This window comes from Vitis vinifera, chromosome 12, assembly GCF_030704535.1.
Source record: "Vitis vinifera cultivar Pinot Noir 40024 chromosome 12, ASM3070453v1".
In the NCBI taxonomy this organism is placed as follows: Eukaryota; Viridiplantae; Streptophyta; class Magnoliopsida; order Vitales; family Vitaceae; genus Vitis; species Vitis vinifera.
The window spans coordinates 396,162-409,915 of record NC_081816.1 but is presented as its reverse complement, the minus strand read 5'-3'; the positions used below and the strand labels follow the sequence as shown (position 1 = coordinate 409,915).

Here is a 13,754-nt window from a genome sequence, read left to right as displayed (position 1 = left end):
AGAATAATCTAATATAAAAATAACTTACAAAATTCATCAAATGACTTTGATAACTTCTAGGGAATTTTATTTGATTAAACATACTTCTCTACTTTGTGACATTCATTATGATACCCTATACCAAAGTCATTTTACTAGACTAAATATACTTTTTTTACTTTTTGTATATTTTGGGACATCCTTTGTGAACCATATTTTATATTATGTCATTAAATTAATTTAACTAAAATAATTGGAATAGGATTAGTTATTATGCCAGTGAAAATAACTAGTAGAAAAAAGATTTAAAATAAAAGATAAAACAATACCAAATCTTATGATTTGAATATTTTGAATAGAACTCAATCAGATTCACAAGAGAGAGAGGACTATCTACATACCTATGGAAGTATAAGTTGTTTGTCACTTTTTTATTTTCAAAAATACTCTTATCAGTACTAATAATCAAACATAAAAGAATCATTGGAAATCTAACCATTTCATTTGCCTTCAAGTTCTATTTCATCAATTATTTCAATAGGGGTCTAATTTAGGGTTTTAATTACTTAATGTAATAAAAAATTGTCATATATTAGTAACTTGATTTTGATTTCATATGCAAATTCAATCTTGAAAAACTATGAGGGAAGGGGCTAATGTTTGCCAGGGATTCACTTCCAAGAGGTCGATGACAATTATTTGTTTGTTTGGTTGAACACATTATACTTAAAGACAAGAAGTCCATGCATCGCAACCACTCTCATTCGGTCTTCAAAGCCAAGGTATGGATTGCACAATAGGAAGATATATATTGAATTTTGTGTATTATAAGTAAGTGCATTTGGTACAACTTATAATTCAAAAGATGAATTACAAGAAGCATAGAGGAAAATGTAAAAGGAAAGGAAGTGTTCTAGAGAAGAGTCTATTCAAGTTAGGTTAAATGTCACATGACCTTGCTGTAGACCCTCAATTTTGTCCATTTATCCTATGAGTGTCACATGCACCCATGTTTTCGTATGGCACCACTAGGGCCTCCTTTTGGGCTTAGTCGATTTTTTTAGCCTTGTTTAGGTCCATATGTGGTTCATTATGGTGCGAGTATGGTTCATTTTAGAGTGCCATCGTGGCCATTTTCCTAGTTGTTGGCATCATGCCATAGGAAAGAAGTGGGGTCATCCTGAAGTTTTAGCTCAGTTGGAGTTTATCGGAGTGTGTCTAAGCTCGGAGCACTTGGGCCTGTTTTGGCCATATCTCCCTCATCCGAACTCGGAATTACGCACCATTTTTTTTCATGGACTCCTTATTCTTCAGGGGAAATTCTATCAAAATTTCATAATTTTTCTCAACCAGCTCGACCGGTTCCCAAAGTTTCAGTTTAGGTAGAATGCATGGGAGCAAGTCCGAATTCGGATCACTAGGGCCTGTTTTGGCCATATCTTCCTTATCCGAATTTGGAATTGTGCACCATTTTTTTTCATGGACTCCTTATTATTCAGGGAAAATTCTGTCAAATTTCATAATTCTTCTCAACCGGCTCGACCGGTCCTCAAAGTTTCAGTTTAGGCAGAATGCAGGGGAGGAAGTCCAAATTCGAAGCACTGGGGCCTATTTTGGCCATATCTCCCTTATCCGAATTTGGAATTTGCACCGTTTTTTTTTCATAGACTCCTTATTCTTCAGGAAAAATTCTGTCAAAATTTCATAATTTTTCTCAACCGGTTCGACTGGTCCCCAAAGTTTCAATTTAGGTAGAATGCATGGGAGCAAGTCCGAATTCGAAGCACTCAGGCTTGTTTTGGCCATATCTCCCTCATCCGACCTTGGAATCATGTACCGTTTTTTTCATGGACTCCTTATTCTTCAGGAAACCTTCTGTAAAAATTTCATAATTTTCCTCAATCGGTTCGACCAGTTGGCATCCGGTTCATCCAATTCATTGAGCTAGCTTGTATGGAGCACTGGTTTTGATGATTTTGAAGCCCAATTCCTACATGGCTTGGGGCCATAAGCTCCAGATCGGTCTTGGGCTATATTATGGGTCCATTTTGGGCCTTGGTTTGGGTTTCTTGCAGCCCACCATGAATCCATATGGATCCTTGGTGGTGAAGCAAACTGAAAACTTAAAGGAGTCAACTTGCATGGAGAATTAGTGAGGAGAGTTATTGGGGAGTGTGGTTTCGAGGTTGAAGGGGCTGTTTTCCAGAGCTGAATGCATGGGAAAACGAATGGAAGCTGGAGGAACAAAGGGGTCTGATATAAAAGCCAAAAGAGGAGAAGAAGAGGTGGGACTTCTCTCTGGATTCTAGGAGGAAACTCTGTCAAAACAGTGAAAGCCAAAGGAGAAGAGGGTGAGAACTTAAAAAAAAAAAAGAGTGGGGGAAGAGTTCTGGACCTGAGAAAGTTCTGTGTGTTGGGAGAGAAAGGAAAAGAAAGAAGAGAGGAAAAAAAAATAGAAAAAAGAAACAGAGGAAAGAGTGAAGGAGACGGAGGTTTTGAGAGATTTTCTGGTTGTAGAGGGAGTAGTTTCTTGTTCGTGCTATTGAAGGAGAAGGCCTTGATTTCTGGAAGCAGAACTTGGACGTTTGCTACCCCAGTGACTTCATTTCTACCTTGGCATCTTCAACGCATGCATAGGTAACTCTTTGATCCTGCTTTTTGCTATTTTATATTCTCATTATTTTTGAGGTTTGTTGCGATAATCTGTTTAGACAAGAAAATGAGGGTCTTTGCTGATTAATCTTTGGGTCAAGTTTGTAAGTTGTCTAAAACTATGTGTAGACCCTCAATTTTGTCCCTTTAGCACATGACTTTAAGTTCGTTTTTAATGCTCCATAGCAATTCCTTGGTGACCCATTATTACTCGTACAACTTACCTTTTTCTGAGCCACCTCGGAGATTTTGGTTGAGGGATTATCTGACCCCTTATTGTGATTCTTGGCAGCCTTAATTTAGACTTAGGCTTTTCCGTTCATTTTTAGGATAACTTTTAGGTACACTTGGCCCATTAGGTACCGCTCTAGGCTTTTAGACACACTTGGCCCAATAAGCACTTTTAAACTCACCTTCTGTATGACTTGCATGGCCCACATAGGATTGACTATTTTATTCAATTATTTTGTTTTACGTTATTTATTTTTATTTTATTTTAATCTTTGATAGGCTGCAAGATTGCTACCTCTTTTTGTTTTTATTCTCTCTATTTTCGTTTTTTATGGTTTGATAAGAGAATAGGGGCTGCTATTCAACTCTCACAAAGGTATGTGCACTCAAAAAGGTAAGAGAAATATTTTGCGAGGAAAAAATGAATTAATGTGGCTGCATACATATGGAAAGAGAAGATCCTACATGAGAAGAGAGGAACATTCTGATTTTGAAAAAGGAAGGAAAATAGAAGAAAGGAAAGTGGATTCTCTTGAGCAGATTGAGTTTGAGAGGCTAATACGAATATGAGGAAATGAACAGGAATTAAAAAAAAAGGGGGGGGGAGGGACAGTGCACATAAAAGGATCGTCTGGAAGAAAAGGTGACAGGCAAAAAGAGGATTCTAAGGATTTTTGGAAGTGAAGAATAGAGGAAACGGAGAAAGAGCAATTGCAACCAAGGCTATCCAAGTATGCTTTTCATTACTTTTGGAATTTTTACCCATGTTTGATTTTTCAGTGTGCCTGTTTTTGAATATTCATTGTATTGTTGATTTTGGTGTGGACGCAAAGGGGCCACAGTTTGATTTGTTGAGATTGATTTGCTTGCATATTTGTGCTGTTTTAATCTTCCTCTTTTTATGTCTCTGGTTCTATCTGAAAACAATCTGGATATAGGTTTACCTTGGAATTTGATGCTAGGGGTTTTGCCCCTGTTTGTGTTCCAGATTCACTTTAAAATACCCACCGATTGTCTTTTTCTTTTCTTTTCTTCCTTGGTATTTTTGTGTGCTTCTGAATCTACGTCTCTTCCCTTTCTTTACCTTGGTATTCTCGGATATGGAGACCATGAGCATTCCGAGAAAGGTGGGAGCTTGATAAAGGCTGCGTAAAATGGGTTCTCTTGGAGTTAAACAGATGCAGAGGTTACCATAGTTCTTGAGGGTTCATAGTTTGTAGCAGCCGTCATTCCACCCGGATACTTCAGTCGCCATTTCACTCGGATACCTCAACCGCCATTTCACACGGATACCTCAGCCGCCATTTCACCCGGATACCTCAACCGTCATTCCACCCGGATACTTTAGCCGCCATTTCACCCGGATACCTCAGCCGCCATTTCACCCGGATACTTCAGCCGTCATTTTGCCAGGATACCTCAGCCGCCATTTCACCCGGATACCTCAGCCGTCATTCTATTCGGCCGACATTCCATCTTCTCCGGATACTTCACACCCGGATGTCTCACAGTCGCCATTCTACCCGGTCGACGTTCCACCTTTTCCGGATGTCTCATAGCCACCATGCCACCTAGCTGATCTCACAGCCGCCATTATACCCGGCCGATCTCACAGCCGCCATTATACCAGGCCGATCTCACAGCCGCCATTCTACCCGGCTGATCCCACAGCCGCCATTCTACCCGGCCGATCTCACAGCCGTTTGTCTACCCGGTCGATCTCACAGTCGCCATTCCACCCGGCCTATCTCACAGCCGCTATTCTACCAGTCCGACGTTTCGCCTTCTTCGGATATTTCACACACGGCGCCTTCCGCCGGATGGGAGAGGAGAGTGTTTGTGGCCAACGATTCACGCTCCACCCGGATAGCTTGGCTCATTGAAGCATTTGACAGTTGAACACTCTTGCAGTGAATTGGTCCCTCCTATCCAGAATTTCCCGGCTTCACTTCATGGCAACCTTGCTATACACACTTTTTCCTCTATTTGTTTCTTTGATTGAGAACTTACTGTTTTAAATTGAATTTTTGAACCTCTATTCAACTAAACATTCCTGGCTTTGAAAAATTCATCTTAGGTCATTTTCTAGGTATAAAATCCATTTTCTAGGTATAAAATCCATTTTCTAACACACTCTTGCTGCCATTTTCCTTCCGGCATGCATTTTCACTATTTTATTTGATTTTTCAACCGATTTTCTTGATTTTTTCTCGATCTTCAACAAGCATGAACAAGCTTCATGATTCCAAACAATGGAATTCATTGAATCAATTCATGCAAAAGTAATATGGACCTTGGTGGGTGGTCCTACATTCTTGATACCTTCACCAATATTGATTTTAAAGATGATTGTTTGGTATTTAATTGTTTTTTATTCCTCTTGGAGATATACTTGAATTTGTTTTATATTTGTTATTAGGCTAACCTTGCTTCCCATAAAGGCGCTTTAGCTTGCTATTCAGGTACGCTCTTTCTCATCTATTTTTTTTAGAACTCTATGGACTTGTATGCCGTTGATGACCATATCCATATTTGACGCGATTCTTGGATGTTTTGATGCTTGTTTGATCGTCTTTGATGGAAATACATACTGTGTCATGTTTCCAAACTAATCTTTGATGTCTTGTGTTAGCGCTTGAGAAGTGATCCGGGTACGCATCCTAACCCTTTTTTATTGTGATTAAATCTTGTTTGGCATGTTATCTATGTAAAATCACCTAGCCTATTTAGGTATCTATAATTAGCTGATTAATTGCCACATTTCCCTTAATTTTGTTAGTAGAGACCTTTTTAGGGCTTAGAGGGGTGCTACCTCCTAGAGGTAACTTCCCAATAAGTAACCTGATTTCCGGACCTAGACTCGGTTTTCAAAGACATGCTTTTCCAAAAATTATGGAGTCACATTTTATGGTTTTTCTTTCTTGTTTTATTTTCCCTTTAAAATAAAAATAAAATAAGTGGCGACTCCAACTTTTTTTTCCAAAAATTAATTTTTCACAAATAAAAAACGAGTCTCGCCGATCGAGTGGGGGCGCACGTGAAAAATGCGGGTCCAGACTATGCATGTCTAATTCAACTGAGAGTGAGTCTGTTATTTTTTTAGCATTCGAAACGATCATTGGAGGTATATGAAAGATAAGGCTAGGATCCATGCATTTTCGTTATTGCATGCCTAAGCTCCCATGTATGGTGTGATTTGTTTTGTGAACAAAGCAAGTATTCCTCTCATTAGCAACCAGTTTTGATTTGCTTTGAGTAAGTAAAGGTCTCTAGTGCTCGGATTCAGGTTTGGAATGAGGATTCCTTAGCCCTCAATTTAGGTTTGTTTTTTGCTTCCTTCATAAGGCCTTCGTGGTTCCCTTTGTCATTGCATCTAGAGGACCTTTGGGGTTTTGCTGCCCATTTGTGGGTAAGGTTCTAGGTTTTAGAATTAAATTGATCTCTTGTGTGATTTTGTTGCTACTGGAGATCCTCTGTTTTTTCCTTTATTTTTTTTATTTCTTTTTTTCTGCTATTATTTTCTTCTGCTGTTACTTGTGTGGTTTTCTTGGCTAATTGATCATTGATTGGGTTTCAAAAGCTGTCCAAGTTTAGTTTTTTTTATATATATTGGCCCCTAAGGCCTTGACCTTAGTAGTTTGCAAATAAAAATGGGGCATTGGTTGACTATTTGATGCATTCATTTGTTTTAAGCCTGAATGTGGAAAGAGAATTAATAGTCTTAATGGCTTATAAGGCAACTGTTTAAAGCTTTGGTCATATCTGGTTGCTTATGAAGACAAGGCTTTTGTGCTCATTAAATGGCATTCTTTGGGATCTTGGTTGCATGTATGTTTGGGGTAAGAACTCCATTGTTTGGTTGCATAGTGAGGGTGGAATTTGCATTCTGCTTGTGGCATTCAAGTAAGATCCTTGCTGCGTTATTGGTTTCATGTTTGGAAGTGCAGTCAATTTTTTATTTATTTTTGGGTTGCCATTGGGCTTTCATGCTAGGTTCCAAAATACCAAAGAGGGGCTTACACCTTTAGTTTAGGGAACCATTCCCTTTAGTTTTGATTTGAGAAAAAGTCTTTTTGGACTGTTTTGTTTGGAATTTGGGGTAGACCATTTGGGTTTTTCAATTAGGATTAGAGGTTATGGCATATTGGCTGAACCACTGTGCTCATCATTCAGCCATTGGGGCCTCGTTGGTCTTAGATTTGGCAAGGGAGGGGACATGGTGTTCATTTCCTTTGATTGTAGGAAATACGGTTAATTTGTTTGGGAAATAGGCCCTTTCATTTGTGGCCTTACCCTTTTAGCCATGCATGCTAAAGGCTTACGGAAAAATTGCATCTACTAAAGCATTGGCTTAAGTGGCGAATTTTAAAGAAAACAATGCATTTTGGGTGGCTCGGGTTTGGCCTTTTATGGAACACATCGCATTTTTTCGGCCAGTTCTCCCTCATCCGGGCTCGGAATTGAGTTCCATTTGTTTTGTTGGATTCCATATTCTCTGAGAAATATTTTGGTAAAGTTTCAATTTTTTTTTTCAATCAGATGAACCAGTTGGGAACCGGTTCAACAGGTGGCTTGGTGGCAACCCTGTTTTATAAATGCTTTGCATTGTTTCGGCCGGTTCTCCCTCATCCGGGCTTGGAATTCAGTTCCGTTTGTTTTGTTGGATTCCTTATTCTCTAAGGAATATTCTGGTAAAGTTTCAGATTTTTTCTCAACCAGTTGAGCCAGTTGGGAATCGGTTCAACCGGTTCTGCTAGGTAGTTCTAGTTTTAGCGTGTTTTGACCCCCATTTTTGTTATGGTTTGGGCACTTAGGCTCCAAGGCACTTGTAGGCCACCTTTAGGGTCTGAATTCAGATTTGTTTTGAATTAATGTGGGCCCACCTATGAGTTAAGGGTATTATTGGCTAGGAAGGTTGGGGGGGGGGGGGGGGGGGGGTTTATTGTGAATGTTTGGCTTAGGCACATTTTGATGTTTGTTTAAAAAATGCTTGCCACGTGTTGACTAACCCCTCATTGTAGCGCTTGGCTAGGGACCCAAGGTACGTGCTTTGACCCATGGTTTGAGTTCATTTGTGGGCCTTGGTATCTAGTGATTGATGTTTTGACATGTGATTACCATGCATGCTTGTTGAGTATTTATTCCTATTGGCTAATCATTTATGTAACACTTGGCTAGGGACCACAGGTATGTGTTTAATTGTTGGCTTTTGTGTTAGTATGCCCACATGGCATTTGGATTGCGATGCTTGTTGTGCATTGATGCTTATTAACTGATCTTTTTTGCAGCGCATGGCTAGGGACCTCAGTTACGCCATTTGTTGATTTATTGAGTGCCTATGCATGTTAGATATAGAGTAGGTTTGTGTGATTCGTGTTGTCTATGATAAGCCTAAGAGGCTATTTGATCCTTGACCCATATACTCCCACATGCCCAATTCAATAGTAGAGACCGAGTTCCGGGCCTAGAGGGGTGCTACCTCACATGAGGTACCTTTCCGATAGGTAGCCTGATCCCCGGACCTAGACTCAAGTTTCGTAGACCGCTTTTTTCATACTGGAGTCATCGAGGGTTTTTGTTCTTACTTAATTTTTCCCCTTTAAAAAATAAAAATAAGAAGTAAGTGGCGACTCCAAACAAAACAGTTCCTCATCGGGGATGGATTTTTCAAAACTTGAAAACCACTTTTCCATTCCATTCCACACTACTTTTTAAAAAAATAGATAGCCAGTCGCACCATCCGAGTGGATCGGGTGAGGGTCCACACTTGCATTATATTTCTACTCTTGAAAGTTGTTTCATCATCATCACATATTTTTTCTATCTATATAATTCAGGAATACAATGCTATAATAAAATTCTATTAGTCTCCATTCATTGTGGAATCAAGTCAGATCTCCATATCATAGGAGGTCCAAAGCAAAGAATATCAAGAGTGAATTCCATTTCCAAGCATGCCAAACAATAGCCAAGAGTGGATATCCTTTTGTTCAATACTTATGTTTGGAGGATAGGTGACATGAGGATCAAGTCATTGTAAGTTTCTCTTGAAACACATAGATAGCTATGAAGTAGATTAAGGTTTTCAATATCAAGTAATAGAAGTTTTAAAGTTTATTTGACAATGATTTTAAGAAGAGTTTTTAAATTTTCTAACACTTAAAGCAATTCTTTTAATAACTAATTTCAAGTATAAAGAAATTTAAAAGCATTTCCTAAAATCACTACCAAATAGATTCTTAATATTATAATTTAAAAATATGTGAATACCCTTTTTGAGTTGCAATGTGAATTAAATAGATATGGGGTTCATTTGCAAATGGGAAAAAAGGGTATGAAGAGTTGGATGCCCAAGTTGTGGATCAATTTGAAGACATGGGCTAATTGGGTCAAGTCAAATGTTAATCCTAACAAGATTGTGTCTTCTTCACAACCATGCCTCTTACACGCATGATGTTTGCCTCTTTATATCTTCAACTCTCAAATATAATACAAGATTCAATAATCATATTCCTCTTATTTGAAGCACAAACTAGAACAATAAGGATGACGAAAAATGCTACAATGAGACAAAGTGATGAAGAGGGAGCATTGAAGGACTAGATCCAGTAAAAGGAAAATAAGTGTGGTTGGTAGCATAATGGAGAAGATGAAGGTCCTTATTATTATCATTACTATAACATAAATGTTAGAGCACCAAGTTAATGCTCATAGATTAGTTTGTATTGAGACTTAAGGCAAACTATTAATAGAGGAACAGAAGGCAAACCTGTTGCATCATGCAGACTGCATTTATTGGTGTTTGCTTAGAGTTCCAGATATGTGGAATCAACTTTTCTTGCATATTTGTAGCCAAAAAGGAAAATGAAACACAACTTCATTTGTTTCTATGGGTCTCTGACCACATGATATCATCAATTATACATAGCCTTTTAATTCCTCTATATCAAAATTTTCATTTATATTTGCTTAACTTGAGCGATACCACAAACCAATTATATGTTCTTATGAAACATAATTGTGCCTTCAAATTCTTATGTAATTCATTCATCAAGAGATGTATCAAGAACACAAGGCTTATTACATTTGTCCAATGCTTTTTTACATTGCTATATTTTATATGGTTTGGTATGCTTTGTTCCTTTATTAATCTAATTCTATAATTTTTACTTATATGTTTTTCCCATGTCACAATTAAATTGCGGTTTATTCGATGTCATTGTCTTTGTTGCATACATTTTGTAGACCATGGTGTGACATATTGCTATTAGTTTAGGTGTGATATTTCTTCACATAATATATATAATTCTTTAATTGTATTTCCTTGTACTAAATTGTGTTCCATTCACTACTACAAAAATAATTTATGGTGTCACTATTTATAGTGTCACTTTTAAAATAATGACACCATAGGGTTTATAATTAATAAAGGTGACACATCATATAAAAAATCTTCAATTGAGGTAGTTAGATGATGTTAGTTTTATATTTATAGTGTTATTTTTCGAGAAGTGACATCATATAAAATAAATTTTTTTAAGTATTATAACTTAATGAGCCCACTTGAGCCCACTTTTAGAATTAACAATGAGGGATAATATATATATAAAAAACCCATTGTTTCCACATGCCACACACAATCCAAAAAATCTCAGTATACAAACCCTATATATAAAACCATAATCTTCTTCTACCTTTTTTCTCACCCATAGTCAACACGCTCACAACCGACATTCTTCACTTTGTGGACTCCCAGGTAACCCAAAATCTCTTAGAACTATCATATTTTTTTTCTTTTATTAATGTCATTATATTGATTGTTTCAACATCTTTATATTATAGTTTTTGTGAACTTCGTTTTCTTGAGTTGTAGGGAAGAAAAACTTAGGTTTAAACTTCTAGCATAGAATAAAAAACCTATAGATTAATTGATTTTTTAATCTGAACCAAACACATGGTCGAGTCCTTAAAAATAAGTGAAAAACAAGAAAAAATGAATGGTTTTTAATATGTAATTGTGTGAGAATGATAGGTACAGAATCCCCCATATGGTGAACACGTCCCTTATCTAAAATGCCTCATTGTATTTCTCCATGTAAACATTTCCGTCCAATATCACTAGCCTGAAGAATGTTGGGTCCTTCGTTGCTTCCATTATTTCTTTGGTGATTCTGGTCTCCGCCCATGGCCGGAGATCCTCATAGATCCACCGGAAGTAATCTAGGCATGCATTACTGAAGAGTGGGTGTTGTTTGGTTGAGAATGTAAATCTGTGCTCGACAAGATCGAAACCCTCTCAGATTCTTCGAATCTAAATTCAAACTCGTTGGTGTTTGGATTATCAAATTTCAATGTGGAATTCATTTTGTAGCCTCTTCTGTTGGCTCTTGATTCGGACTCTGCGAAGGTCATAAAGTCGACGCTGGAGTGGTTGTTCAAGTTGTATTCACTGGGGCTGATCCGCGGCGTGGTTGATGGGAAGGGGATGATAGAGGAGGTGTGTAAATTGGCTAACAACGGCGAGGAAGCGGTCCACCTCACCGTGCTTAAGGTTCTTCTCTCCGCGGTTCGATCGTTGTGCGTGTACATCAGGGGTGAGTGTTCAACATGAGTGAGACCAATCAGATTTGTGCAAAGGCGGTGCTTGCGCATATTATGTCGATTGTTTTCACGATAATGAAGAAGGATTTGACCGAGGTTGGTATTTGGACGGTGTCGGTGAGTGAGTTGTTGGAGTTTACGAATAGGAACTTGAACGAAAGAAATTCTATACTGTTAGCCCAAGGGTTCTCCTAATCAGGTTTTGATGATAACAAACCACGGTGAAGTTACTAATTGGTTTGATTTGTAAAGAATCTCAGGTATTAATTTGGAAATTCATCAAAGGACCTAATGAATACAAGGTCAAGACATTTGGAAGACTTTTAATCATAGGAAACAATTGTAAGATGAATGCATCCGTGCACTTAGGTTTTACATTTCATTTCATGCATTTTTGGAAAACTCATTTTATTATTTAAAGTTACAATTTCATTAAAACCCGAGTTTTATCAAATGTACCTTAGGCAAAACATTTCAAAATTGGCATATTAGTTTACCTAAAGACCTTGCCTAAGTGTTAGAAAGGAAACTAACAGAAAAATATAGGTTTTCGGGGCTAAAAGACTGAACTGATTGAGGCGCAGGTCAATCGGCTCAACCGGCCAGGGAATCGATCGATCGGTTGCCCTTGTCCGATCGAGGTCTGGTCAAGGAGTGCTAAAAATACTTTCTCTCATCCAGTAGTCTTCCCTTCCCAGTTGAGGTATCCTCTTTCTCGGTCGACCTCCAGTCAAGGTCCGGTCGAAGCAATAGTAACCTGCCAAAACATTAAATGCTCCAACGGCTAGTGAACTGGTCGACCCCCATCTCGACTGATTGAGGCTGCTTTTTGTTTTTCTTAGCTCCCGATGTTAGAAACCTATAAATTGAGAGCTCCACTTCATTTATGACATAGGGAACACTTGCATTTAATTGTCTACCCACTTGTTCTTGCCTTAAAAGCTCTCATTTCTTTCTTGGTGCATTAAATCTTCACTTGTATATCCTTTAGTGCACCTTTGTGTTTCATCCTAGCTTTGATTTGTATTTAAGCTATCATTGAGCTAGGCTGAGGGATTCATTCTTGTAAAATTGAGTGTTAAAGCCTTCAAGTGAGTTGAATCTTGAAGAGATTGTGTAAGAGCCCATTGGAGCCAGAATTAAAGTGTAAAGAAGATTAGAAGCTTGGTTGAAGCTTTAAGTTAGTGGAACCCTCACTCGGTTAGGAGCCTGAGGAGAGTGGACGTAGGCAAGGAAATATCGAACCGCTATAAAATTGGAGTTTGAATTCTCTAACTCTATCTCATTATATTTTGCTTCTATTGTGCTTAAATTTGTTGTGTTGAAAAAGTTTTTGAAAAACCCAATTCACCCCTCTCTTGGGTGTTTTTCTCATTTAAAATTAGCCGTTATTTTCTCATATACAAATTGTTCAGAGTTTTATTTATGAGGTGATGGAAGTGAGTGAAGGCAATGCTTCGATGATGGTGGAAGTTCTGAATGGGTCTAAATGTGATGGGAAAACTGAAGTGGACAATGGAGAAATGGAAAATGGGTCTAAAGGTTCTTCATATCATCTTTTTAGATATAAAATTTCATATGATTTTGATCTCTAACTTAGGCTGCAAAACAATTTTTCTATGTTCAGGCACTTTAGCCTTTTGGTGCTTGCTGGATAACTGTCACAACAAATATAATTTGATGAGATTTCCTGGATAAAAAATTCTGTGAGAACAAAAGACCTATGAACTAAATTTTAGGCCACCAAATTGTATGAGCAATGAAAAAGGATCTTGAAAAGCTTTTCAATTAATTGCATCCCAAACCACCATGCTACTTAGTCTAAACTACTGCTTGCTTGTATTTGCTTATGATTTTCCTGGACCAAGAATGTGAGACATTTTGAGATTTTTGTGTACTTCAACTTGAACTCCAATATATAGTAACTATTATCTTTTAGAAGTTGCAAGAGTAGTTTCCCACCTGACCCAAATTTACTTATCCTGATCTTTAACTTGTTTTGGTTTAGTTTGTTTATGATTTTTAACTATCCAACATTAATAGACCTATTAATGCAGAAAAAGACGATCGACTGGTAAACCTCTAAGAAGTTAGTATTTCCATTTATGTAGAAAATTTGTAGTATTTTTTATTTTGCATACTTCGTTTAGAGACTGGAATGGATCAGTGGGAATGAAATTGAATGGATCTTGATTTCTTGATTTCTTGATTTCTTTTCAAGTGGAAATGTTGATCAATAGGAAGATCATATCACATACGCCTCTATCCCTTTTGTAATTGTGTGTCTGAAA

At 37.7% G+C, this 13,754-nt stretch overlaps 1 pseudogene; it reads left to right on the top strand.

Moving 5' to 3' along the window:
• Nucleotides 1-614: 614 nt before the first annotated feature.
• Nucleotides 615-11,473, top strand: LOC132254773 (protein trichome birefringence-like 3; annotated as a pseudogene).
• The last annotated feature ends 2,281 nt before the right edge of the window (nucleotides 11,474-13,754 follow it).